The sequence below is a fragment of the Erinaceus europaeus genome, chromosome 14, assembly GCF_950295315.1.
Source record: "Erinaceus europaeus chromosome 14, mEriEur2.1, whole genome shotgun sequence".
Taxonomy (NCBI): domain Eukaryota; kingdom Metazoa; phylum Chordata; class Mammalia; order Eulipotyphla; family Erinaceidae; genus Erinaceus; species Erinaceus europaeus.
The window spans coordinates 81,292,999-81,318,948 of record NC_080175.1 but is presented as its reverse complement, the minus strand read 5'-3'; the positions used below and the strand labels follow the sequence as shown (position 1 = coordinate 81,318,948).

The following is a 25,950-nucleotide window of genomic DNA, read 5'->3' as shown; positions in this document are numbered from 1 at the left end:
CCACTTTTAACTCATTTTTCTGTCATTCAGTAATGCAGTTTTTAATGTCATTCAATTCTTCTAAATTGTTGTTAGCAAATTTAAAAGATATTCATTTCTGATTCTATCTATTTTAGGAGCTCTTCCTTTTTATTCGATTTATTATTTCAAATAATTTTATGGGTGGCTAATAATGTATAGTGCAGTTGTTGATAAATGTGGACAATTTGTCATCTCCCCACAGTAGTTGTCTGTACTTCACTTCCAACCAAACCCATGTAGTTCTCTTTTTTTTTAAATATTTATCTCCTTTTGTTGCTCTTGTTGTTTTATTGTTATAGTTATTATTGTTGTTGTTATTGATGTCATCGTTGTTGGATAGTACAGAGAGAAATGGAGAGAGAAGGGGAAGACAGAGAGAGGGAAAGAAAGATAGACACCTGCAGACCTGCTTCACCACCTGTAAAGCGACTCCCCTGCAGGTGGAGAGCCGGGGGCTTGAACCGGGATCCTGATGCAGGTCCTTGCGCTTTGCACCACGTGAGCTTAACCCACTGCACTACCACCCGACTCCCTAAACCCATGTACTTCTCTGTCATTGTGCACTCGGTCCCCAAATTCGTCTCCACCTACTTCCATTCTCTCCTTCCTCAAAGTCCTTTGCTTTGCTATCATACACCATACCCAGTACAAGTGTTAGGTTGTGTTTTCCATTTCTTTCCTTGTTTCTTAAATTCTGTCTGTGAGATCATCTGGTATTTGATCTTCTCCTTTCTATTTATCTCACTTAACATGATTCCTTCAAGATCCAATTTGGATAATGTGTTGCTTTGCCAGACATTTGACCCAGAGTAAGCCTAGAATCACCACATTGAAGGAAGCGTTGGTAATATGTTCTCTTTCTCTGTTCTCTCTCTTTATCTCCAAAACTACTGCAAAGAAAAACAAAATGTGAGTAAATAGGAAATCAATGGAATATGTCTAACTTGTAATACATTAACCAGTACCTTCTTTTCCATATATATGGAAAAATAATGTATTTCACTTGGTCCATGACTGGAAAAATAGTTGAAGGAATTCCACAGGTGACCTCAGCTTGAGATTTCCGTCACCATTTAATGTGGACCTGGGAAGTCAAAACAGCTCAGCATTGAAACTTAAGTCATGAAAAAAATTACTTTGTCATACTCATAAGAGGACAGTATTGTTAAACTCACTTGAATATACATATACACACCTCCATTGTTGGCATTAAACAGAACACATGAAATATTTAAGCTAAACATTACGTGGAATTTGTTTTAAAGGGCATATGAATGTTTTTGCACCTTTTCGTTAACTGTCAAAAGAAAACTGGGTGTTCTGAGTAGTAACATGACCTTCCCATATATTGCTTAAAATATCTAAATATAAGATATTTTCTTAGAAGAGCACATTTTTCTTCTTTCCTTTCTTTCTTTTTTGATAGAACAGAGAGAAATTAAAAGGGGAGGAGGGGGGAGAGGGAGAGAAAGACACCTGCAGATCTGCTTCACGCTTATAAAGAGACCCCATTCTCACCCCCTACCCCCGACAGGTAGGTAACAGGGAACTCTAACTGGGATCCTTGCAAGGGTCCTTGTGCTTCATATTATGTGCGCTTAACCTGGTGCACCACTGCCTGGCCCTGAGGAGTGTTTGCTTTTACTTGAATTTCCCTCCCCTCTAAGTGTACATGAAGTGGCGTGGGAAGTGGAGAAGTGAGTAAAGTGATTGATCATCGAGCATGAGGTCCTAACTTTGTTCCCTGGCATCCTATGTGCCAGAGCGCTGCCCTGGTCCTCTCTGTCCCTCATTAATTAATAAATAAATCTAAGTGCACTCGAGCCAGATTCAAATTGAAATATAGAGTGCTTAATAAGTAAGAAAACTAAAGCCACAAAAGAAGAAATAATATCATATTTTTATAATCCTTAGTAGGCATGCAACATATAAGTAAGTCCCTAGCTCTGAGACTTTGCGCAGCAGCCAGACATTAGAGAAATAACATAGCATAGATACTATAAGACTTAGGGCATTGGAGATAATGCACTTAAGTAGAGCTTTGTAATGCAAATATTCACTTAGTCATGTCATGTGTTTTCTGTCACAGCCTTTGAAAGAAGCTGGCCCAAGGAAAAGTATCACTAGTTGAAAATGATTTTTCTATGGCAAGAGTGAGGGAAAGGAAGGTTAGTTTCTCCAGCCCTCATATGTGGAGATTGAAACAAAAATTATACTTGAAATAGAAAGAATTGTTTTTTAAATTATTTTCAAAGTATATTCCCCTCTTTTGATCAGGAACTAAAATTTACACTACTCTGTTAAAGTATGCCCAATGTGCCATGAGCTAGGCTAAGCAAAAAGAGACACAAGTATGTAATAATGGATAGGGCCACGGAAGAGAAATGAGGATCAAAACTTGGCTTCAAAGGGAGCTGAAAAGAAAACAGAAGCTCTTGAAATGAAGCAGCTAACTATTTTTCATGGTACATATAACTTACTCATGTCTCTCATTTTCCTTTTTTCTCCTTTCTCTAAAGATTATTGCTTTCCTTTCTCTATGTTCATTAACAAAAAAGAAATCTCTTTTGCTAGGCTTTGCGGGCTTATATTTCCCCTTCATTTCACCCATACATCAAAACTGCCAAATTGTGAATACTAATCCCAAATTCCTGGGAGACAAAATGTGATTAACCCATTTTGAATCAGATCTATATTCTGAACTAACATAAAATACTGCAAGTGAGTCAGAAATAAAGAAAACTATCATCCAACTACCTACTCTGGGGATGCAAAAAAAAAAAATGCTTACTAAAATTTTGAAGTTATCCTGAAGAGGGCTTACAATGTGAATTCTGTACTTTCATATGATAGTTAGAATAAATGCTATACAAATAATTTGATGAGATCTAGAAATCTTGATACTATAAAAATGAAAACACCCAACCAATATTTTTGCCATTGCAAAAAATAAAACCCACATTCAACACTGAAATGGGCTACAGGCAAAACAAATAGTGTCCTTAGGAAGCAGGCTTGAGTCTTTTATCACAATTAGACATACTCTGTTGAAAACACAGAGTTCCACCATACAAGACACTTGGATCAGAAATTTTTCAAATCAGATTGCCAAGTCATCAAAGAAAAAGAAACTTAGGGGCAGTGTTCTCGTGGCAGAAATTATATTGAGCTGTGTAGTTCTGCAGCAATCTTTCCAGGTTTAGCTATGGGGAAAGTATGCCTGCAAAAAAACTGACTAGGCTGTTTGGTTTTGTACAGTTTTGATCAATTGCCTTTTATCTGCAAAAGAAAATAACTTTAGTTTTGATAGAGTTGATGGTGTGCAATTCTTTCTGGCAGCAGTTGGACGGTAGTATTATTTGTGTTCAGAAATCAATTCTACCTGTAGAAAATTAAACCTGTATCATCAGCATATAGGAAGAAGCTTAGCTATCTCTCTGCCAAGTTGGCTCATACCCACTTTATCTATATTCTGTATCATATCATGAACATATTAATTTAAAACATAAATATAAAATATAGGAGTTTTGCATGAATTTTTAAAGAGGTATCAGGAATTTTTCCCTTTAATTCATTTAAAGAAAGTTAATAGTTATTCCATGTTTTCAGAATCAAAGGAGTAAATCTCACTTTAGTTAATTTGATTCCATAGCCAACAAAGTCCAAATTTAGTGAAAGATCAGTATGGAAAGTAGAATTGTTCTTATAGAAATGACCGTAGTAAATTGGGTAAATCTGTACCTAAAATCTGTCTTCTTAATTCAAATACAAAATACTTAAGTGGGAGGTTTTACTTATGATTTAAAACAAAGCATACCATAAATAACTATGATGACACTGAGGAAATTGATAGAGCTACAGTTTTGTAAAACTGCGAGGCTGGTTCTTTTAAAAAATAAAAATTGTTCTCTTCAAACCATTCGTGGTGATTGGACAGAGATTAAGATAAATAGTTTGGCATTATTCAAAACAAGCTTCAAACAGCTTCAAATAATGATCCCAAAGCTAGAACAAATTCCTTTTCAGATAATGATAAAGTCAGTTTTAGTTTAAAGAGTAGTAGGTCACTTTTTGATGCCTGGATGTAGGTTAGCTGGGGCAATGTACTCAGTTCATAAAGCTAAGAGAAGCCCCAGTTATTGTTAGTTTATGTGCATCCACATGTGTGTTTACTAAGGCTGTGTGGGACAAATGTAGTTTAAATCTGCAGTGTGTGGGGGTTAGAGAGCATAATTGTTATGCAAAAGAGACTTCCCTGCCTGAGGCTCCAAAGTTTAGGTTTAATCCCTTGCACCATAATGAGTCATAGCTGAGCAGTGCTCAGGTAAAAAGCAGGAAAAAGAAAAGGAAAAAAAAAAAGCCCTGGGCTCCAAATCTGCAATGTAATTAAGTAAAGGACTTTGACAAGAACTGTTTTAGCCTCACATTTGATTGTAATGAGTTTATATTAACTGAGTTTAAATTGAACATCTTCTACAATCTTATTTTGTCCCATGGCCTGGCTAAACTTGCTAGAAATGTCTATTCATTTGTTTTTATTTTGGCTTGTTTGTTTTTACAAATGCAGTACTTATTAAATCAATACATGAGATCCATTAAGCATAGAATTGACAGGACTGATTTCCGCTTAAACTTTACACTCCATTAAAGAAAAAAAAAAAACTATACTATCTCCAGGCCTAGCATTTGAGATTCTTTGTATAACAAAGGGTGTTTTATAACAGTACACTTCCTTCCCCCCATCTCACCTTATCTTTTCAGTGCTATTGATTCAATTATAGAGACAAACAGATTCAGAAGGCTGTTCAAAATAAGAATAGATTTGCAAAACATTAACAGAGATAGGAAAAAAATCCAACTCAAGCAACATAATAATAATGTTACTAATGCTTAGTTTAGAAATATAGAGGCCTTCTTTCCTCTTCATTGTCGAGTATGTATATGGGTAAGTACCATCACATTAAATCCTCTTTGATCCATTAAACTGAATAGGACTCTCAGTCTCAAGTGACAAAAATTCAACTGATTTAATGAAAAATGGGAATTTTGTCACTTTATATAACTGTAAATTCACGTACTGTGAGATTCAGGTGAACACCAGGCTCTGTGGCCATGTTCTGGATACTTTCTATGTCACAATTCTGCCCTTTTTTCTTTTCTTTCTTTTTTCTTTCTTTCTTTCTTTCTTTCTTTTTTTTGGAGGGGCTATTTTCAAGACTTTACAATAAAAAAGAAATTCTGAGAAAACTCACATCTTTACCTATTATACTTCTGAAGCAGTGTATGAATTATAACATGAAAAAAATCAAATATACTTACTTTTGTCACTTTAAATTGCCAAGATCCATCCTTTGCCTCTTTCTCTAACTTTCTTTTTTTTAATTTTTTATTATCTTTATTTATGTATTGGATAGAGACAGCTAGAAATCAAGAAGGAAGGGGAGAGAGAGAGAGAGAGAGAGAGAGAGGGAGAGAGAGAGACGTGCAGCACTGCTTCACCACTTGTGATGCTTTCCCCCTGCAGGCTCAAACCTGAGTCCTTGTGCTTTGTAACATGTGCACTCAACCAGGTGTGCTACCACCCAGCTTCCCATTTCTCTAAAGTTCTATTCTACCTCGTGGGCTATATCTCAGACAATTCAAAAATATGTAAACAGCTCATGAAGATACTGTGCTGTTTTATTTCATGCCCACATATTTGTTTCTCTCCACAGGTAAGGGCTGGAGACTTGAACACAGGTCCCTGCAAACTGTAATGTGTATACACTAGCAGGTACACAACTACCTGTTAGCGAGCATAAATCAAACCACCATCCACTGCAAGGAAGCAAAGAAGTTTATTGACGAATTCAATCCGGGCCGAGATGGTGACTGGTGTTAGTCTACCAAGCTCGACCCCGAACAGGGCTCAAACCACACAATTTATAGGAATTCAGACTACACTCAGGGAGGGGGAGCACATCACCTTATCAACCTACATCCAAGAACAGGCTATAGCAAACACAAAATCCAATCATTTCAAACTTAGCAAAAAGCGGGGTCCATACAAAGCAAAGCGCGGGCTAATTTCAAACCTTGCAAAACCAGACAACCAATAAGACTTGACCAGGTATTAGGTCCTCACATCCCCCTACCGTCATACCAGGCCATCTGATGACCAGTCTACTGCTGGGGCTGTGCAGAGGTCCTGATAAGGCTAGCCCTCACACTGAACTTCTGCAAAACACCTGATAGCCTTCACTGATTAGTCCTGTTCTTCAAAGGGAAAAGGACAAGGAATTTTCCACCTCATACTACAAGCAACTCATACTAAAAGCACTTAACAAACAACTGCATAAAAAGGGAATTTCAAGGCTACTGCCTTTTACACTACCCAGTCCCATTTAGTACATTTTTAAGTTATCAATAGATAACTTTTTTCTTTATTGGGAGGATTAATGGTTTACAGTCAATAATAAGATACAGTAGTTTGTACAGTTGTAACACTTCTCAGTTTTCCACATAACCCTAGTGAATGCATTTCTATATGTTCAGAGCAGTGCTAGTCAGAGACTCACACTGGAAACTTTCATACAGGTCTTGAGCAATTCCACTGCTCTAGCTCCCTGGCCATAGTATATACTTAATGACTAATATGCAGAAAGAATAATTCCCAATTAGTGAATGAATGTTTATTCAAGAATTTTCTAGAGCCTTTCTAAATAAATCAATTTGCTTCACTAGGATGCTTTTTACTATAAAAATAGGTTATAAATATTTTTCAACATTTAATTCTTAATAATATAATCTTGGTGAACAAATCATATATTTCAGTGGTACAATTTTATACTTCTTCCTGGTGTACAATGTTACCATAGCATCTTAGCCACTAAAACACTAATAACTCTCCACCAAAGTCTATTAAATCCCCTCCACCCTTCAAGTCTCATTACCTCTCTTGCACTTGTGAACTCAGTTCTGTAGTCAAAATCAAGACTTATTTCCCTTTAACTTTCTCTGTTCTCTTTCTTTGCTTCTCTCTCAGTTATCAGTAAAATCATCCGGGAGGGTGTATCTTTCTTCTTCTGAGTTACTTTACTTAGCACAGTTCTCTCCATTTCCATCCATGATGTGATAAAAGGCAGGATTTCATCTCTTCTCACAATCACTTTCTTTATAAATCTTCCTTTACTTCCTTTCAAGGCTATCATTCTTCTGCTTCTTCTTCTAGCGTTTGCCCTTCTTCCGAGCCAGTCAACAGCGTCAGGTTGAGCTTGATGTAAAGTTTTGAGACCTCCTTTGAATCTGGAGAGGTGGCAGTCATTGACTATGTGGGTCATAGTCTGTCTGTAGCCACAGGGGCAGTTCGGGTCGTCTCTGGCTCCCCAGCAATGGAACATAGCGGCGCACCGGCCATGGCCTGTTCGATAGCGATTGAGGAGGGCCCAATCATAACGTGCTAGGTCAAAGCCGGGTTGACGCTTGCAGGGGTCTGTGATGAGGTGTTTGTTCTTTACCTCAGCTGACTGCCAACTCTGTTTCCAAGAGTCTGGAACAGAGAAGTTCAGTGTAGGCGTAGGGGACCAGATTGGATGACGAGACGTCAAGCGTTGGACAGGGTGGGCGAAGATATCCACGTATATTGGCAGGTCCGGTCGAGCGTAGACGTGGGAAATGAACTTAGATGATGCCGCATCCCGACGAATATCTGGCGGGGCGATGTTGCTAAGAACTGGCAGCCATGGAACCGGGGTGGAACGGATGGTTCCAGAAATGATCCTCATGGAGGAATATAATTTGGAATCGACCAAGTGGACATGGGGGCTATGGAACCATACTGGGGCACAGTATTCTGCAGTGGAATAGCATAATGCCAGAGATGATGATCGTAGTGTGGAAGCGCTCGCGCCCCATGAGGAGCTGGCCAGTCTTGCAATGATGTGATTCCTCGCGCCCACCTTTGCTGCAGTTTTTATGAGATGTTCGTGAAATGACAGAGTGCGATCGAGAGTAACGCTAGATAGACTGGCTGGGCTTCATGCCAGATTCTTGTATCGTCAAGCTGCATATTAAGCTCACGTGAGGCCGAGGCATGGTGTAGATGGAAAACAGATGATACCGTTTTTGCAGTGCTAGGGATTAGTCGCCACTTTTTACAGTAATCAGATATCAGAGACATGTCTTTCGTGAGTGTTTCCTCGAGGATGTCGAACTTGGATGCCTGAGTTGCACAGCAGATGTCATCGGCGTAGATGAACTTCCTTGAAGAAGTTTCTGGGAGGTCATTGATGTAAATATTAAATAGCGTAGGAGCCAGAACAGAGCCCTGGGGGAGGCCACTTGAGACAGGTCTCCATCTGCTAGACTTGTCACCCAGATGCACCCGGAATCTTCTGTTTTGGAGAAGAAAGGATATAGTGTTGGCCACCCATGGAGGCAGGCATCTTGAGATCTTGACTAGGAGACCACGGTGCCAGACCGTGCCATAGGCTGCTGTGAGATCAACAAAGGCAGCACCCGTCTTTAAATTCTTCTGGAATCCATTTTCAATGTAAGTTGAGAGGGCCAGGACTTGTTCGCAGGTAGATCTTCCTGAGTGGAAATCAGCTTGGGCGGGTGATAAGAATTTCTCTGTAAAATGAGAAATACGTGACAGAAGCAGCCTCTCAAGGAGTTTGTAACACACGGAGAGGAGAGAAATTGGTCTATAGCTGGCGGCCAGTGTTGGGTCTTTCTTTGGTTTCAAAACTGCTATCTTGGCACGACGCCAAATTTTGGGCATAGATTCAGATTCCAAGATGTGGGACAGGAATGTAGTGAGCCACTTCTTTGCTGCGGGGCCCAAGTTAAGAATGAGTTCTGGGTGATATTATCATAGCCAGCAGCTGTTCCTCTTCTCTTACCTCATGACACTCAGAAGTACTTCTGTTTTATCACCTTGTATGATCTCACCCTCTGACTACCATAAATGGTACTGCAGTCAAGATACATACAGGGGACAGGCAATGTGCAACCCATTGAGCACACATAGTACCAAGTGCAAGAACCTGGCTTGAGCCCCTGTTCCCCACCTGCAGGGGCGAAAGTTTCACAAGATGCAAAGCAGGTCTGCAGGTATCTATCTTTCTCCCTCACTATCTCCATCCCCTCTCAACTTCTCTCTGACCTATCAAATAAAAATAAGCTGGAAAGGAAAGGAAAGGAAAGGAAAGGAAAGGAAAGGAAAGGAAAGGAAAGGAAAGGAAAGGAAAGGAAAGGAAAGGAAAGGAGAAAGGAGAGAAGAGAGGAAAGGAGAAAGGAAAGGAAAGGAGAAAAGAAATGAGAGGAAAATGACTTCTAGAAGTGTCAGATGTGCAGTCCGGCACAGAGCCCCAGAGACTGGAGCCCCCCCCCCCATAAATAAATAAATAAAAAGATATGTGAATATATCTTTTTAAATAAATGTTTTGGGGTTTTAATGTTTGGGGGTTGATTTTAATGTAAATCTGCTGGATCCATAAGGTAGTACTATTTTTAATTTTCTGAGAAACCATAGGATATTCCATAGGAATCGAATCAATTTGCATCACCACCATTAGTGTAAAACGGGGCCTTTTCCTCCACACCCTTACTAGCTTTTGTTTCTGATCTTTTTAAATATAGGCCATACTCATAGGTATGAGGTGGTATCTAATTTTGTTTTATCTTCATTTAACAAAAAATAAGTGGTAGTATTTTTTGTGTCTATCAGTGGTCCATCAATAGCTATGAAAACATCTCTTATATTTCCTTAGTATCTGTTCAGATCTTACATGTTTTGTTGGTATTGTTATTTTTTTCTTTTTTGAGTTATATGTTTTAGATGTTAGCTTGTTGACAGATATACTTTATGTGAATATTATTTCACTTTTCAGTAGAATTTCTTTTTTACATTTTAAGAGCCTTATTAAAATTTTGATCTCAAAAAATAAAATAAATTTTTTATCTTTGTCAACTGAGTATTTAATTATAAAATACTTATCTCAAGGGGGTCCGGCAGTGGTGCACCAGGCAAGTGCACATAATAGAAAGTGCAAGGACCTTCCCAAAGATCCCAGTTTGAGCCCCTGACTCCCCACCTGCAGGGAGGTCATTTAAAGAGCAGTGAAACAGACCTGCAGTTGTCTGTCTTTCTCTTTCCCCTCTGTGTCTTCCCCTGCCCCTCTGTCCTGTCTGAAAAACTGAAAAGATGGGAATCTGGCGGTAGTGCAGCAGGTTAAGCGCACGTGGCGCAAAGCAGGAGCTCCCCCAGCTCCCCACCTGCAGGGGAGTCGCTTCACAAGCCCTGAAGCAGGCCTGTAGGTATCTGTCTTTCTCTCCCTTTCTCTGTCTTCCCCTCCTCTCTCCATTTCTCTCTCTCCTATCCAACAACAATAACTACAACAATAAAACAAGGGCAATAAAAGGGAGTAAATAAATAAATAATTTTTAAAAAATGGCCACAGGAGTGTTTTTTTTTTTTTTGCCAGCACAGCCCTAGCCATAAACCTGGAGGCAAATTATATATATTGTAATATATATATATATAACATATATATATTACAATATATATATAGTAATATATATATAATAAATTATATATATATCCACACTACTCATTATAGTAAGAAGATAGAATATAGATATACTTACAAATACGCAGATATCCACTGTCAACATGTTAAAGTAGTATTTGAAACTAAGTAACCATCATGGGGTGGGGGGCATAGTGTCTGAACTAGAAAGATTCATGCACATCTGTTGTAACTAAAAATTAAAGGGGCTTTGGCTATGGCACGTAAAGGATTGACTAGGAGTTTATTCATAAAACCACTGTAAATGTGAGGGAAGAAGTCTAGGTAGGAAAACAGGAAAAAGTCCAAAGTCCAAAACTAAGTTACCCAAGCCACCACGTGAACAGATCAGTCCCCGGAGGTATGCCAACAGGAAAAGTGCCAAGATGAACATCATCTGATCAAGAGAGAGAGCTGCTTACATACATCCCCTTGTCAGCCTGCTGCACTTCAGGCTGATGTGATTCATATGCTAATTGTCACAAACTCCTGGTGGGGTCAAACACACATCAACATGTAGTGAGTAAGTGTGCTGGAGAGGCTACCTCCAGGAAGGTTCCCCACAGACATGAAAATCCAGAAGAGCAGCACCCAACCAAAGCTTGGGCTCTTTTTATTTTATTTTTTTATTTTAATTTTTTTAATATTTATTTTATTTATTCCCTTTTGTTGCCCTTGTTGTTTTATTGTTGTAGTTATTATTGTTATTGTCATTGTTGGATAGGACAGAGAGAAATGGAGAGAGGAGGGGAAGACAGAGAGGAGGAGAGAAAGATAGACACCTGCAGACCTGCTTCACCGCCTGTGAAGCGACCCCTGCAGGTGGGGAGCTGGGGTTCGAACCAGGATCCTTATGCCTGTCCTTGTGCTTTGCGCCACCTGCGCTTAACCCGCTGTGCTACAGCCCGACTCCCGTTTGGGCTCTTTTTATAGGTGCTTAGTACAGTTATATCAGAGAAAGCACAAGTCAAAGCAAGTTAACCAAGTTTAAGCAAGTCAAAAATGTATGCTCTACATAACTCCTGTGGGGCACGTTGTATGTGACTTCCACCCAATACTAGATCAGGATCTTACTGTACAGACATTATGGTACCAATCCTACATACTCAACATCACCATCCCTTTGCTTAGTGAGGTCTGGTTATCACCAGAGGTGTAGGTCAGACTTTGGCCTTTTGGGAGCTCTTACTTCAGATACTTCTTTCTGTGACAAGAAACACACACCTGCCTTGCTCCAGGCCACGTAAACTGCAATAGAATTTATATTTCATATCCCTCGTAGCTGCATGTACATGGTTGCATGCTCAAAGCCATTCTCTGTACATAATGATTTCTAGGTTCTTTACATTACTTCTTCCCAAGAGATAACAAAATGGTTATGTAAAAACTTTCATGCCTGAGGATTCAAGTCCCAAATTCAATCCCCAAGACTAAAAATCAAAGCTGGGCAGTGTTCTGGTTTTAAAACAAAGTACAATAAAATAAAAATAACTAAGTTGAAGTTCAGCATCACTGATTCCTTATCAGTAATCTAGGAAATTTTTAAGGTAAATCTATTGTATATTAGATTTTTTTAAGGACAAATTATAAGTATAAAGATGTAAATATTTATATGGAGAATTGTTATCAAATACCTATCTCAAATTCCAGTAGTAACATGAGTTATAATTAATAACAAATCCTTGACATTTAGATTTCCAGATATTTAAATACTTGTCTCTTTTATTTGCCCTTTATACTTGTCACATAAAATCTACCTACAAACCATCCTGACCATTTCATAATACACAAAGGAATTTCTCCTTTAAAAAAAAGTATTTCATTGTGCTGCACTACCTGCCTCTGCTTCTATCTCTCCATCAAGCTGAACCAAACTCACATTTTCCAATTATCTCTGTGTCATTTGGCATTTTTATCTGACAAGTAAATTAAGGTCATCAAGAAGAGTGAATCTTGAAATCAGAGTAGTCACAGATTGATGTACTGAATTGCATTGTTTCCAGAGAAGTGGAGAAAAGCACAGCTGTGAAATCACTTTCTAAGAAAACACAATCTGATCTCATGGTCTCTACTTCCAACAGAACTGATTCATGAGTTATGTTCCATCCATTGGAGAATTTAGTTCCTGGCTTACTTAATTGATACAGAAAGGCTTTTACTTTCTCTTTTTCTGCTTTCTGATGTTAATGGAATTTTTCCTACTGGAAGATAACATTAAATATTGATTGATTATCAAAGTTATTAATATAACACCATGCCAATTCCTACTAACCTGGATATCTACTTCATTGAAAATTAAATCAGAAATATTCTTTAATTTTTTTATTGGTGACTTAATATTCACTTACAAAATTATAACATAACAAGGATATAACTCTATACCTTTCCCACCACCAGAGTTCTGTGTCTCCATTACCTCCATTGGAAATTTCATCAGTTATCCCAAGACCACAGATATGATTGACTATTATTTCAATAATTATCCATTTTTATATATTTTCCCACTTTATGGTTCTGCCTTATCTTCCATTCTAAGTCACACCTACTACTCCTCCCCGACCCTTTCCTTTCCTAACATTTAGCCCTCTGGGAGTATGAACCAAAATTTTTCATCAGTAAGAATTAAAATTTTGTTGTATTAAAGATTTATTTATTTATTTATTATGAAAGAGAGAAAGATAACCAAAGGCCTGTTCAACTTTGGCACAGTGTAGTGCCAGGTTTCACTTTAAGGTATTTATTTTCCCCTAACTTATGGATACAGTGCACATGTGCTCTATCTCATGGGCCCTGGCCTATATCTAGATTCTGTGTTTTTTAGGAAGTGCATCACCCAAAATGGGATTAAGGAATCCTATGAGCTAGAGAAGGTCTCACCAGAGTAATGGAGCTGGAGGGTTGACATTCCACGCCTGGTAGATAATGACAGTTTTAAGCACCTGATTTTTTTCACTCTGAGAAATGTATTATGATCTTTGTTTATGTAATACATAATCACCTATTGTTTTGACTGTACAATGTTATATAATGAATACATTTTTACGAATAAATACTCCTTGAAGCTTGGGATGGGGGCACACACGTGACACCATTCTCCCTAGGGATGCCATATGTGTGTGTTCCCACCTGACCTCTTCTGATCAGCTGTGTGGTGACTGGTTATGGCTACTTTTTCTCCATCCTAGAATGGGTCTAATCTCAGGGCCCTGGCAACTGGCTAAGTTTCTCCTCCTGCATATTTGTTATAGCCACACACAAATAAACTCAAAATGCATCAAAGGGTTGGATGACAGATAAGAAACCTTCAATTACCAGAGGAAAATACTGGCATAGGTCTTATTCATCTAAGTTTTTAGGCATCTTCAGTGACCCAAGTCCAATTCAAGGAAGAAAAAAAAAATTAAATCTCTAATCATAAATCCACAAACCCCTGTTTTTTTTAAGTAAAATATATTGGACATACTAAAGCATTTTTATTGACCTTGGATGGTTAATGTTTGAGTTAAGTGTCCTTCAGTGCTTCTTGGCTTTCATAGGGCCGTTTGATCATAGATTTCTGATTGCTAATAGTATACGCTTTGGAAATTTATGTTATTTTCAGTTCCCCAGTTCTGTTAGCCTCACAGTCTCCATATCTTTAGAGGCCTCACTCCTACCTTAAATAGCTTAATTTACTTCTACAATACTCTTTTTTGGACTTGGACATAAATTTTTCTGAAGGAAGTATGTGAGTCATAGGGGTTGCTTGACAGAGTAAAATCTCTGTTCTTTAGTAAGTGAACATATGCCAGGTGTCTCTTCAGAGGCTCTTTTGCTCATCCTATTTTCCGTTGTTCCACTGCATTTCACATAATTGAAATTCTCATGTATCTGTATTCAAATATGTGTGAAAGGATGCCTGCCTGAACTGTGAAAATAACTGTGGAGATAAAAAACAAAGAAAGTGAATCTGAGTTATATTTTAATTGTAGGCATGACTATATTGATGACATACTGGAAGATAAAGCAGAGAATTACATGAGTATAAGGGTTCAGCCCTGGATATCCCTGATAATATAGTACACTGCACCCACTGCAAAGGGATGATTCCACTCTTTGGACAATAGGAAATGTGATATTTTTAATTGACCTAAAATTGGCTTGAAACACTGTAAAATTCCAGGACTGTGGTTTTATACCATTACATCTATAAAAGACTCATTGGACCCATAACTAAAGTTCCACAATTTTCTTTTTTTTAAAGAATTTTTAAGTGTGATTTATTTTATTTTTCAACTTTTTAATTATCTTTATTTATTTATTGGATATAGATAGCCAGAAATTGAAAGGGAAAAGAGAGATAGGGAGAGAGACAGAGAGACTCCTACAGTTCTGTTTCACAACTCCTGAAACCCTGCATTTGTGGGGTCCTTGTGCATTGTAACATGTACACTCAACCAACTGTGCCATCACCCAAGCCCTAAGTTCCATAATTTTCTTACCATCAAAAAGACCTATACACCCATTCCTCTCAATAATTTAAAACATTATTTGGAAGACTAATAATCTGTCTGTATTGTGTGACATGGATTGTGAAGAGATACTGAAGAGAGGAAGTCTAATGGGAAATTATAAAACTATCCCAATAATGTGAAACTGAAGCCTGAAATCATGATGTACTGGTGATAATAATGATTAAGATTTAATACTGAACATAGAATAAATTGAAGAGTATCTCAAGGTAAGAAAATAATAACAGCAGCTTAAAAATACAAGCTTATATTCATATATTCTTCTAGCGTTTGCCCTTCTTCCGTAGCCAGTCAACAGCATCAGGTTGAGCCTGATGTAAAGTTTCGAGACCTCCTTTGAATCTGGAGAGGTGGCAGTCATTGACTATGTGGGTCATAGTCTGTCTGTAGCCGCAGGGGCAATTCGGGTCGTCTCTGGCTCCCCATCGATGGAACATAGCAGGGCACCGGCCATGGCCTGTTCTATAGTGATTGAGGAGGACTTAATCATAACGTGCTAGGTCAAAGCCGGGTTGACGCTTGCAGGGGTCTGTGATGAGGTGTTTGTTCTTTACCTCGGCTGACTGCCAGCTCTGTTTCCAAGAGACTGGAACAGAGAAGTTCAGTGTAGGCGTAGGGGACCAGATTGGGTGACGAGACGTCAAGCGTTGGACAGGGTGGGCGAAGATATCTGCGTATATTGGCAGGTCCGGGCGAGCGTAGACGTGGGAAATGAACTTAGATGATGCCGCATCCCGACGAATATCTGGCGGGGCGATGTTGCTAAGAACTGGCAGCCATGGAACCGGGGTGGAACGGATGGTTCCAGAAATGATCCTCATGGAGGAATATAATTTGGAATCGACCAAGTGGACATGGGGGCTATGGAACCATACTGGGGCACAATATTCTGCAGTGGAATAGCATAATGCCAGAGATGATGATCGTCGTGTGGAAGCGCTCGCGCCCCATGAGGAGCTGGCCAGTCTTGCAATGATGTGATTCCTCGCGCCCACCTTTGCTGCAGTTTTTATGAGATGTTGGTGAAATGACAGAGTGCGATCGAGAGTAACGCCAAGATAGACTGGCTGGGCTTCATGCTGGATTCTCGTATCGCCAAGCTGCACATTAAGCTCACGTGAGGCCGAGGCATGGTATAGATGGAAAACAGATGATACCGTTTTTGCAGTGCTAGGGATTAGTCGCCATTTTTTACAGTAATCAGATATCAGAGACATGTCTTTCATGAGTGTTTCCTCGAGGATGTCGAACTTGGATGCCTGAGTTGCACAGCAGATGTCATCGGCGTAGATGAACTTCCTTGAAGAAGTTTCTGGAAGGTCATTGATGTAAATATTAAATAGCGTAGGAGCCAGAACAGAGCCCTGGGGGAGGCCACTTGAGACAGGTCTCCATCTGCTAGACTTGTCACCCAGATGCACCCGGAATCTTCTGTTTTGGAGAAGAAAGGATATAGTGTTGGCCACCCATGGAGGCAGGCATCTTGAGATCTTGACTAGGAGACCATGGTGCCAGACCGTGCCATAGGCTGCTGTGAGATCAACAAAGGCAGCACCCGTCTTTAAATTCTTCTGGAATCCATTTTCAATGTAAGTTGAGAGGGCCAGGGCTTGTTCGCAGGTAGATCTTCCTGAGTGGAAATCAGCTTGGGCGGGTGATAGGAATTTCTCTGTAGGATGAGAAATACGTGACAGAAGCAGCCTCTCAAGGAGTTTGTAACACATGGAGAGGAGAGAAATTGGTCTATAGCTGGTGACCAGTGTTGGGTCTTTCTTTGGTTTCAAAACCGCTATAATCTTCGCAGGACGCCAAACTTTGGGCATAGACTCAGATTCCAAGATGTGGGACAGGAATGAAGCGAGCCACTTCTTTGCCGCGGGACCCAGGTTAAGAATGAGTTCTGGGGTGATGTTATCATAGCCAGCAGCTGTTCCCGGTTTAACCCTCTTCAAAGCGTCTTCCAGTTCAGACAGTGTAAAGGGAGAGAGTTTTGGAGATGGACAAGATAACCAGAAGTGGGATGACCACTCATGGGAAATTTCTCTTTTCCAGACTGGGTCGATCTTAGCACGTCCAACTTGAGTTAGGTGACTGGCCACTGAGTTTGGAGATACGGGAGGATGGGAGATGGGAGGGGGTTGGCTACCAGCACCCAGTCTGTGAAGAAGCTTCCAGGCCTTCCTACTTGAGTGGGTGAAGTTCAGACTTTCCGTGAGTTGTTGCCAGCGGGCTTGGCGTGCTGCATCCAGGGAGGCAATGAGATGGTCAGCCACATCTGGGTCGCCCGACTCATCATACTGCTTTAGTAGTTGCTCGCATTCAGCATCAAGACAAGGCTTATAGTTAGCACGTCTCCCATGAGGAATGGCTTGGGAAGCTGCTTTGAAGATGGCTTGGCGGAAGTGCCTGTAGGAATCTTCAGAGGGGATAGAGTTAATTGGAATTGCAGGAATAGATTTGTTGGTAAGATCACTGAACAAGACGCCAGTTTGCTTTCCGAAAGTTCCATCTTAGTTTCTCCGAGCACAGAATCAGTGGGAGCTGGAGACCAATGTGGATGATAGCTGGGCGGTGATGACTGTGCAGGAAGATCTTGAGAACTTGTCTCGTAGCGGGAAAGGCTTGGCCTTTGACTGTGCTAATCCAGCACAGGTCGGGTGACGAGTCTTTATTCCATCTAGCACTATTTCCACTGTGAAAAGAGCCTGGTTGTTTGGGATCGTATAATAGGGAGAGGTCATTCGCTGAAGCCCAGTCGGCTAAGATAGAGCCGTCAGCACGAGTGGAGGAATATCCCCAGTCTTGGTGATGACTATTAAAGTCTCCAACGTAAACGGCTGGGTGATTCGGGCTAGGCAGAACCTCATTATCCCATGAGGCACTGGGAGGCTTATATACGTTGACGAGCTGAATAGTGCCAATAGTAATGGAGTCGTAGAAGGTCGAAGAGGCCTTGTGGTAAACGTCCGCAAGACACGATTTGGCATAGATGGCTCAGCCGTGTTTAGGATGGAGATTATAGCATATTAAATCCAATCCACTGATGGTGAATCGAGCAGCTTCATCGACTGCTATATGTGTTTCTTGTAGGCAGATAACATCTGCCTGATGCTGTATCGCGAGTTGACCAATAAGAACTCGTTTGGCAAAGGACAGCCCCTCAACATTAAGTTGGAGGACTCGAAGAGCAGGACCAACAGCTTGAAAGCTGTCAGGAGCTGCTTGTTGCTGGCTTTGAAAGTGACTGGGATCCATGTGGATTCAGTCGGCTAGGAAGGATCGTCAGTTTCCCCAATGAATGGGTACTCAAGGGATGCACCACGGGAAGGTCGATCCAATGCAACCCTATTCATCTATAAGAAATACTGTCTCAACTTTCACTCAAATCTAACATGACCACATAGTCTTGGAATTTTACAAATGAATTATCCCATATATATATATGGAGAGAGAGAGACAGTCACATCTTTAATTTGTGACTCATTTCTGCAGGATTAAAACCTATCCTGATTTTATGTGAGAGGGGGATTTTTTCCTAAAAAAAAAATTGTATGTGGGGGTCGGGCGGTGGCACAGTGGGTTAAGCACAGGTGGCGCAAAGTGCAGGGACCGGCGTAAGGATCCTGGTTCGAGCCCCCGGCTCCCCACCTGCAGGGGAGTCGCTTCACGGGCGGTGAAGCAGGTCTGCAGGTGTCTATCTTTCTCTCTCCCTCTCTCTCTGTCTTCCCCTCCTCTCTCCATTTCTCTCTGTCCTATCCAACAACAATGCAATGTCAACAATGGCAATAATAACCGCAACGAGGCTGCTACAACTAGGGCAACAAAAAGGGGGAAAAATGGCCTCCAGGAGCGGTGGATTCATGGTGCAGGCACCGAGCCCAGCAATAACCCTGGAGGGAAAAAAAAAAAATTGTATGTAAGCAAAGGTTAATTTACTAGATACTGTCAATCTATTACTTTGTTGACATTTCTGTTCTGCTTTATGCAATAATTTTGATGAAAAGACAAGATAATATCATTTGAGATTTTTGACATTACATCAAGTTATGAGGGTCCTCTATAAATATGTGAATATAAAACATATGAAAATTTATTTTTATTGAATACCATTTTGAGAATTAACTTATTTTAAAATCCATGTAGCTACTTTCTCCCGTAACTTTTAAAAGATGCTTGTAACAGAAGAGTTACCTTTGAAAAATTATTTCACTGTAAATGAAACAATATAAATAATAGCTTTTACTCTGAGATGTAAATATAAACTCACAATCTTGCTTACAGACAGACAAAATCATATACTCCTATAAAATAAAATAATTTGGCTAAAAATATGAAAATGTCTTTCATATGTTCCTAAAAACATAAAATATATTTTTAAATGTATTTGTATTCCAAATAAGGAGCTTTACTTTTTTCTCTTTAAATAGAAACTTCTAAGGAAACATCCTAAGCTTAACAATGTAATTTGACTAACGCCCAGTCTAGGGTAGGTGCTAAATCCTTTTTCAGTAACAATTTTGCAACCCTTTCAGATAATTGCCTCCTATTACGGAAGTATGCTTCCTTCCAAGCCATAGAATAAAGTATATTTTTCAATCTACTTATTCTTTTTTAGACTACAACCCCATTCCACTAAGTAAAGGGCATTGCCAATAAACTAATCCACTAATAAATTTAATTTGACAACATGAGTTTTGTTGTGTTTCTTTTTAAAAACAAATTTACACACTATGTTACTTATACGACTATTACATTTTCTGTTACAATACTAATTGGAAAAAAATCTCAATATTGATAAAAGGAATTTAATAACGTGGACAAGTTTTCAAGAGATATTGATAATCATAATTCATTCCTGTATAATCCATTTTGTAAGTGATTATTATTACACATTTGTCTGATGTGTGATATGTAAGTAGCTTCTCCTAGTTACTGGGTTGCCTAGCTATCCTTGTATGTTTGGTAACTTTTTTTACTTCTATATATTTTAGAGTTTCTGGCCAAATACCTAGATCTTTGATTAGTTTTTATCCTATTTTGGTGCATGGAGTTAGGTGATAATCCAGTTTAATTTTTTTACATGTGGCTGTCCAGTTGTTCCAGAAAAATTTATTGAAGAGGCCTTCTTTTACCCCCATTGAGTGGTTTTGGGCCCCTTGTCATATATTAGGTAATTCTATATGTGTGGGCTTACTTCTGGGCTCTCCATTCTGTTCTGTTAACTTCAGTGTTCATTCTTATTCCAGCACCATGCTGTTTTAATTAACATTGCTTTGTAATATAGACAGAAGTTGGAGAATGTGATACCTCCATTTCTTTTTTTTCTTCTTTATTTGGCTATCCATGTTTTTTTGTGGTTCCACACAAATTTTTGAATGAGTTATTAATATTTATTGAAAAATTTCATTAGTATCTTGATAGGGACCTCAGTAATGTATCCTGGAACATTACCTCTCCAGAGCCCTATCCCAATAGGGAAAGATAGGAACAGTCTGGAGGTATGGATAGACCTGCCAACGCTCATGTCCAGCAGAGAAATAGTTACAGAAGCCAGAACTCTCATCTTCTTCACCCCAAAAATAATTCTGGTCCATACTCCCAGTAGGGGAGAAATGATAGGGGGAAGATGACCAGAGGGCTCTGTACTCCAACTCCATCAGGGCTCGGACAGAGAAGAGGAAACAAAAAGGGACATTAAATGTAGTAATAAGTCTAGGTGTGACTCGGAAAGGAAGAGAAAATGAGACCATAGGAAAGAAATGAGCAAATATATACAAATATAGACAGGTAGTTGTAAAAATAATAGTTAACCCATATCTACAACCTTAAGAAAACCACTGTAGCTTATAATGGAGGAATTGGAGATTCAGAACTCTGGCGGTGGGAGCAGTGCAGAACTGTACCCGTTATCTTGTAATTTTGTAAATTAATATTAAATCACTAATAAAATTCTTAAAAATAATAGTCAACCCATATCTGTGGTCTTGGAAGAACTAATGGAGGTAATGTGGTCACAGAACTGGTGATGGGAACAGTGTGGAATTATACCCCTGTTATCTTATAGTTTTGTAAATCAATAATAAAATTAATTACATGAAAAAACCTGTATTGCTAAATGGGAATCTGGGGAATGTTATGCATGTAAAAAAAAAAAGAAGTAGAAACGCAAAGCAGAAATTGACTGAGTTTGGGAAAAAAAAAAAGAAAAAACCTGTAGATTGATTTTGATAGTGCAGCCATTTAATATTGTTTATTCTTCCAATTCATGAATGGAATACTCTTCCATTTCTTTGTTTCATTTTCTGTTTCTTTTAAAAGTGTCCTATAGCTTTCTCTGTAGAGATCCTTTACCTCCTTTGTGAAATTCACTTGAGGTAGTTTATTGGGGAAGGTCCAACTGTAAATAGGATTAAGTTCTTTCATTCCCTTTCATCTAATTCATCACTTATATATAGAAATGACACAGATTGGGAGATGGTTGGTAGCACAGCAGGTTAAACACACATGGTGCCAAGAGCAAGGACTGCCGTTAAGGATCCCGGTTTGAGCCCCCAGCTCCCCACTTGCAGAGGAGTCGCTTCACAAGCATTGAAGCAGGTCTGCAGGTGTCTTTGTCATCCCCTCTCTGTCTTCCCCTACTCTCTCCATTTCTCTCTGTCCTATCCAACAACAACAAGGGCAACAAAAGGGAATAATTTTTTTTTTAAAAAAAGAAATGATACAGATTTATGGGTGTTAGTTTTATATCCTGCGACTCTACTGAACTTACTGTTTTTAGTAATTTTTTACTAGAGTTCTGGGAAACCTCTTGGTATACTATTATGTTGTCAGTGAATAATGATAGCTTGATTTCTTTTTTTCCAATATGTATGTCTTTAATAACTCTTCCTTGCCTGATTGCAATGGTCAGAGCCTCCAGGACTATTTGAATAATAATGGTTATACTAACATCAAATAAAAGCTTTCCACTTTCACCCATTGACAATAAAGTTAGTTGTGGGTTTGTCATAAATGGTCTTCATTATGTTAAGGAATTGTTCTTATATTTCCAATTTCTGCAGTGTCTTTATCATAAATGGATGTTGGATCTTGTCAAATGCCTTTTCTTTATCAGTTGATATCATCATGTGGTTTTGTCTTTCCTTTTGTCAGTATAAAGGGTTATATTGATTGACTTGTAAATGCTGAGCCATCCTGGAATGAATCCCACTTGATCTTGGTGAATTATTCTCTTGATATGTTGTTGAATTTAATTTTCCAAAATTTTGTTGAAAATCAATGTAAATCAAGGATATACACCCATAATTTTCTTTTTTGATTGGATCTTTTCCTGCTTTAGTAATTAATGTGATGTTAATCTCATAGAATGTGATTGGAAGTGTTTCATTCTCTTCTGTTTTCTCTAGTTTGAGGAGAATTGGTGTTAGTTCTTCATTGAAAGCTTTATAGAATTCATTGGTACAACCATCTATACCTAGACTCTATCTGTTTGATAGATTTTTGGTTGCTGATTCAATTTCTCTATTAATGAATGACCTGTTTAAGCTATCGACTTCCTAGACGGTCTAATTTATTTGTACAGTGGTGTCCATAGTGTCCTCATATGATTCTTTGTATCTCCCCATCTTCAGTTGTGATTTCATGTCTCTCATTTTTTACTGCTTTTATTGAAGCTTTATCTCCTTTTTTTTGTAAGTCTAGCTAGTGGTTTATCTATTTTATTTGTCCTTTCAAAGAGCCAGTCTGGATTTCATTAATCTTTTGAATTATTTCTTTGGTTTACATTTAATTTTTAGAATATTAATTATGTATTTACTATTGAAAAGGGAAAGAAATTGAGGGGGTGGCAGAGAGAGAGAGAGACAAAGAGATAGCTGCAGAACTACTTCACCACTCGTGAAGCTTTCCCCTTGCAGGGGCTTGAACCTAAGTCCTTGCACACTGTAATGTGTACACTTAACCAGATGCACCACCTGACTCCCTGGTTTCTGTTTCATTAATTTCTGCTCTGATATTGAATCTTAATAAATGTCTCTCAGTCCCAAACTAAATCTCCTACTTCCTAGAAACTGGTGGGTCTCTGCTCCTGGAGTCTGACTCTTACGATCTGTTACTCTGGTGACTGCATTTCAGTAAGGCATCCACAGTCCTGTTGTCAGCATGGTTGCAGCAGTTATCTGGATGACACCTGCAGGTGGATCTCACGTGGTTTACAGACTCTAATTTCTTGTGTCTCATCCTTGTGTTTTAAGTAAAAGATTATAAAAAGTTACAATGCTAGTGGCTTGGCACAGCCTTCCTGCTTATTCCCTAAAACCCCACACTTCAGAAATCTCTTCCTATTTGCATCTTGTTTTGAAGTGGCTTTTCTTTCTTTCATGACAAAGACAAGATTCTTAATGTCTAGTTACTGTTCTTTTGTCTCTTAATGTAAAAATCATGTTTGCCCGGGTTACAGGTTTGTTCCCATGCAGGTTGTCCCATGTTTTGTTATATATCTGATGTGGCTGCAAAGCAGATAAACAGACAATCATCTGTACAGCCATCTTTGACCTCACTTCTCTGGTAGATGAATATATGGTTTAGATGAGTGTTTGTAATCATATGTCTGAGCCCTCTAGTCAAGTACAAAGTTTTCTCATCCCAAGGCATTATGTGTTCATACGCACACACTGCTGACTCTTATTGCTAAATGGTTATTATCTTCATTATACTGCAGTTATTCTTCCACGATAATACTTACTTTTTAAATTATTTATTAAGTTTTTATCTTCCACCACTGAACTAAATTCAAGAAGGAATAACTGTCTTGTTGTTGAAAAGAGCCTATGCGAATGCCTATCATGTAGTAGGTGTTCAGCAAACATTTGTTGAATTAGTGAAAAATGCTGCATGTATCACTTCTTGGCCTTTTCGCTTAGGTTAACTGTAATATTTGCTTTTGTCAGTTTAATATCCGATACATCCTCTAGCCAAAGACAATATATTAAATAGATTTTTGGAGCAGGGAGTGAGAATATTCACCCCATATATTGACCTGATATTGCAGAAATAAAAAAATATTATATGCATGATTATAGAATATTATACTGCCATAAATAGAATGCCATTTAAACATGTGTGTACCTGGAGGGAGTGTATTAAGTGAAGTAAGACAGAGATAAATACTGTATGATCACTTTTTGTAGAATTTGAAATAAAACAACAAGTAAACAAGATATAGATAAAAGGAACACATTGGTGATTAGTAGAGGTGTGTGTGAGTGGGGAGGACTGTGGGAGAGGTAAAATTTGAAATATAGTCAACAGACTTATATTTTCCATTGTAAACTAAGCCATGGTATTTAATGTACAGCATGGCTCCTATAGTTAATAATGATTTGTTGTATATTTAAAAGTTACTAAAAGTAAACCTTAAGTATTTTCATCACAAGAAATAAAAGGGTCATGTCTATGTATGGTGATAGATGTTAACCAGTTCAGTGTGGTGATCATTTCATACTGTATACAAATCACAAATCATTATTTTGTATACCTAGAACCATTATAACTTTGTATTCCTATTTTATCTTCTTAAAAACAAAGAACTAGAGAAATGCAATCTGATTAGATAATGATGATGATGACTCTGGAGATAAAAGCAGAACTTTCTGATTGATCAATATTAATCTTAAGAAAATAGAAATCATCCTTGTCAGCATCTAGAGCTGCAACACATATCCTCCTTATTTCTCTTATTCTCATGTAGTTAATTTTATTCTCCCCATTGTTTGTCTGTAGCCTTCAAGGTAGCACAATATCATAGTAAGAATGCTCTGAAAGTTTGTGACAAGGACATTTAACTTAATATGGTGCAAAGCGCAAGGACCAGTGTAAGGATCGTGGTTTGACACCCCGGCTCCCCACCTGCAGGGGAGTCACTTCACAGGCGGTGAAGCAGGTCTGCAGGTGTCTGTCTTTCTCTCCCCCTCTCTGTCTTCCCCTCCTCTATCCATTTTTCTCTGTCCTATTCAACAACAATGACATCAATAACCACAGCAATGTTAAACAAGGGCAACCAAAGGGAAAGTAAATAAATTTAAAAAAAGCTTTAAAAAATATGCTTACTTCACAGACATGAAATCAAGGCCATTAAAAGTTGTGACTTTTCCAGGACATACAGAAGACATGTGTCTGTCCAGTTCTGTCAGTGGAGATGGTAATAAAAGATACTGACAATATGTCAACCTAGCACCAGAAAAATCAAGGTTGAATTGTCAGCATTACTATGTACAAGATGTATAACATTAGGCAAGTAATATACTATTAGTACTAGGAAAAGCAATCGTAACTATTAAGACTTTTTTCACAAATAAATTTGATATTAAATTTAGAACACTGGTGTGTTTTATCATAACTATGTATTAAATAAGTAGGGATTATTAGCAATGATAAACTTCTTTGTAATCACTCTGTTTGCACCACCCATAGTATTTTAATAAAAGTATAGCAGTGCATCATACTATACATTCTGAATTTCAAATTTATGTCTTCATATAAGTATTTTCCATAGAAGTATATCTAAAACTCCTCATAGAGAGGTTTAAAAGCCAACAATATGAGAGTATGCATGTTTCGAAATAAAGCAGTTTCTTATTCCACTATGCAATTATAGACAAAGTTGATAATTGGCTAGTCACAAGTGTCAAAAAAATATGTTAGTCAAACCAAATAATTTTCTTTAACAGAGCAATTCAATTTTTAGAAGGCATGTAAATATGCAATCTACTTCTTCATCTGAACTTTGAATATGGCATCAATAAATTGTCCCCTGGGTACTGCGGAAATAATGTAGTCCAGATTTTAAACTCTTGAAAATGTTTTATGTT

At 38.5% G+C, this 25,950-nt stretch overlaps 1 protein-coding gene and 1 pseudogene across 3 annotated transcripts in view; both read left to right on the top strand.

Annotated features, from left to right (window-relative positions):
- The window catches only part of EPHA6 (EPH receptor A6), an 818,416-nt gene that overhangs the window by 448,429 nt on the left and 344,037 nt on the right, over positions 1-25,950 (top strand). The gene's annotated exons all lie outside the window — the stretch shown is intronic.
- Positions 23,979-24,155, top strand: LOC132532947 (U2 spliceosomal RNA; annotated as a pseudogene).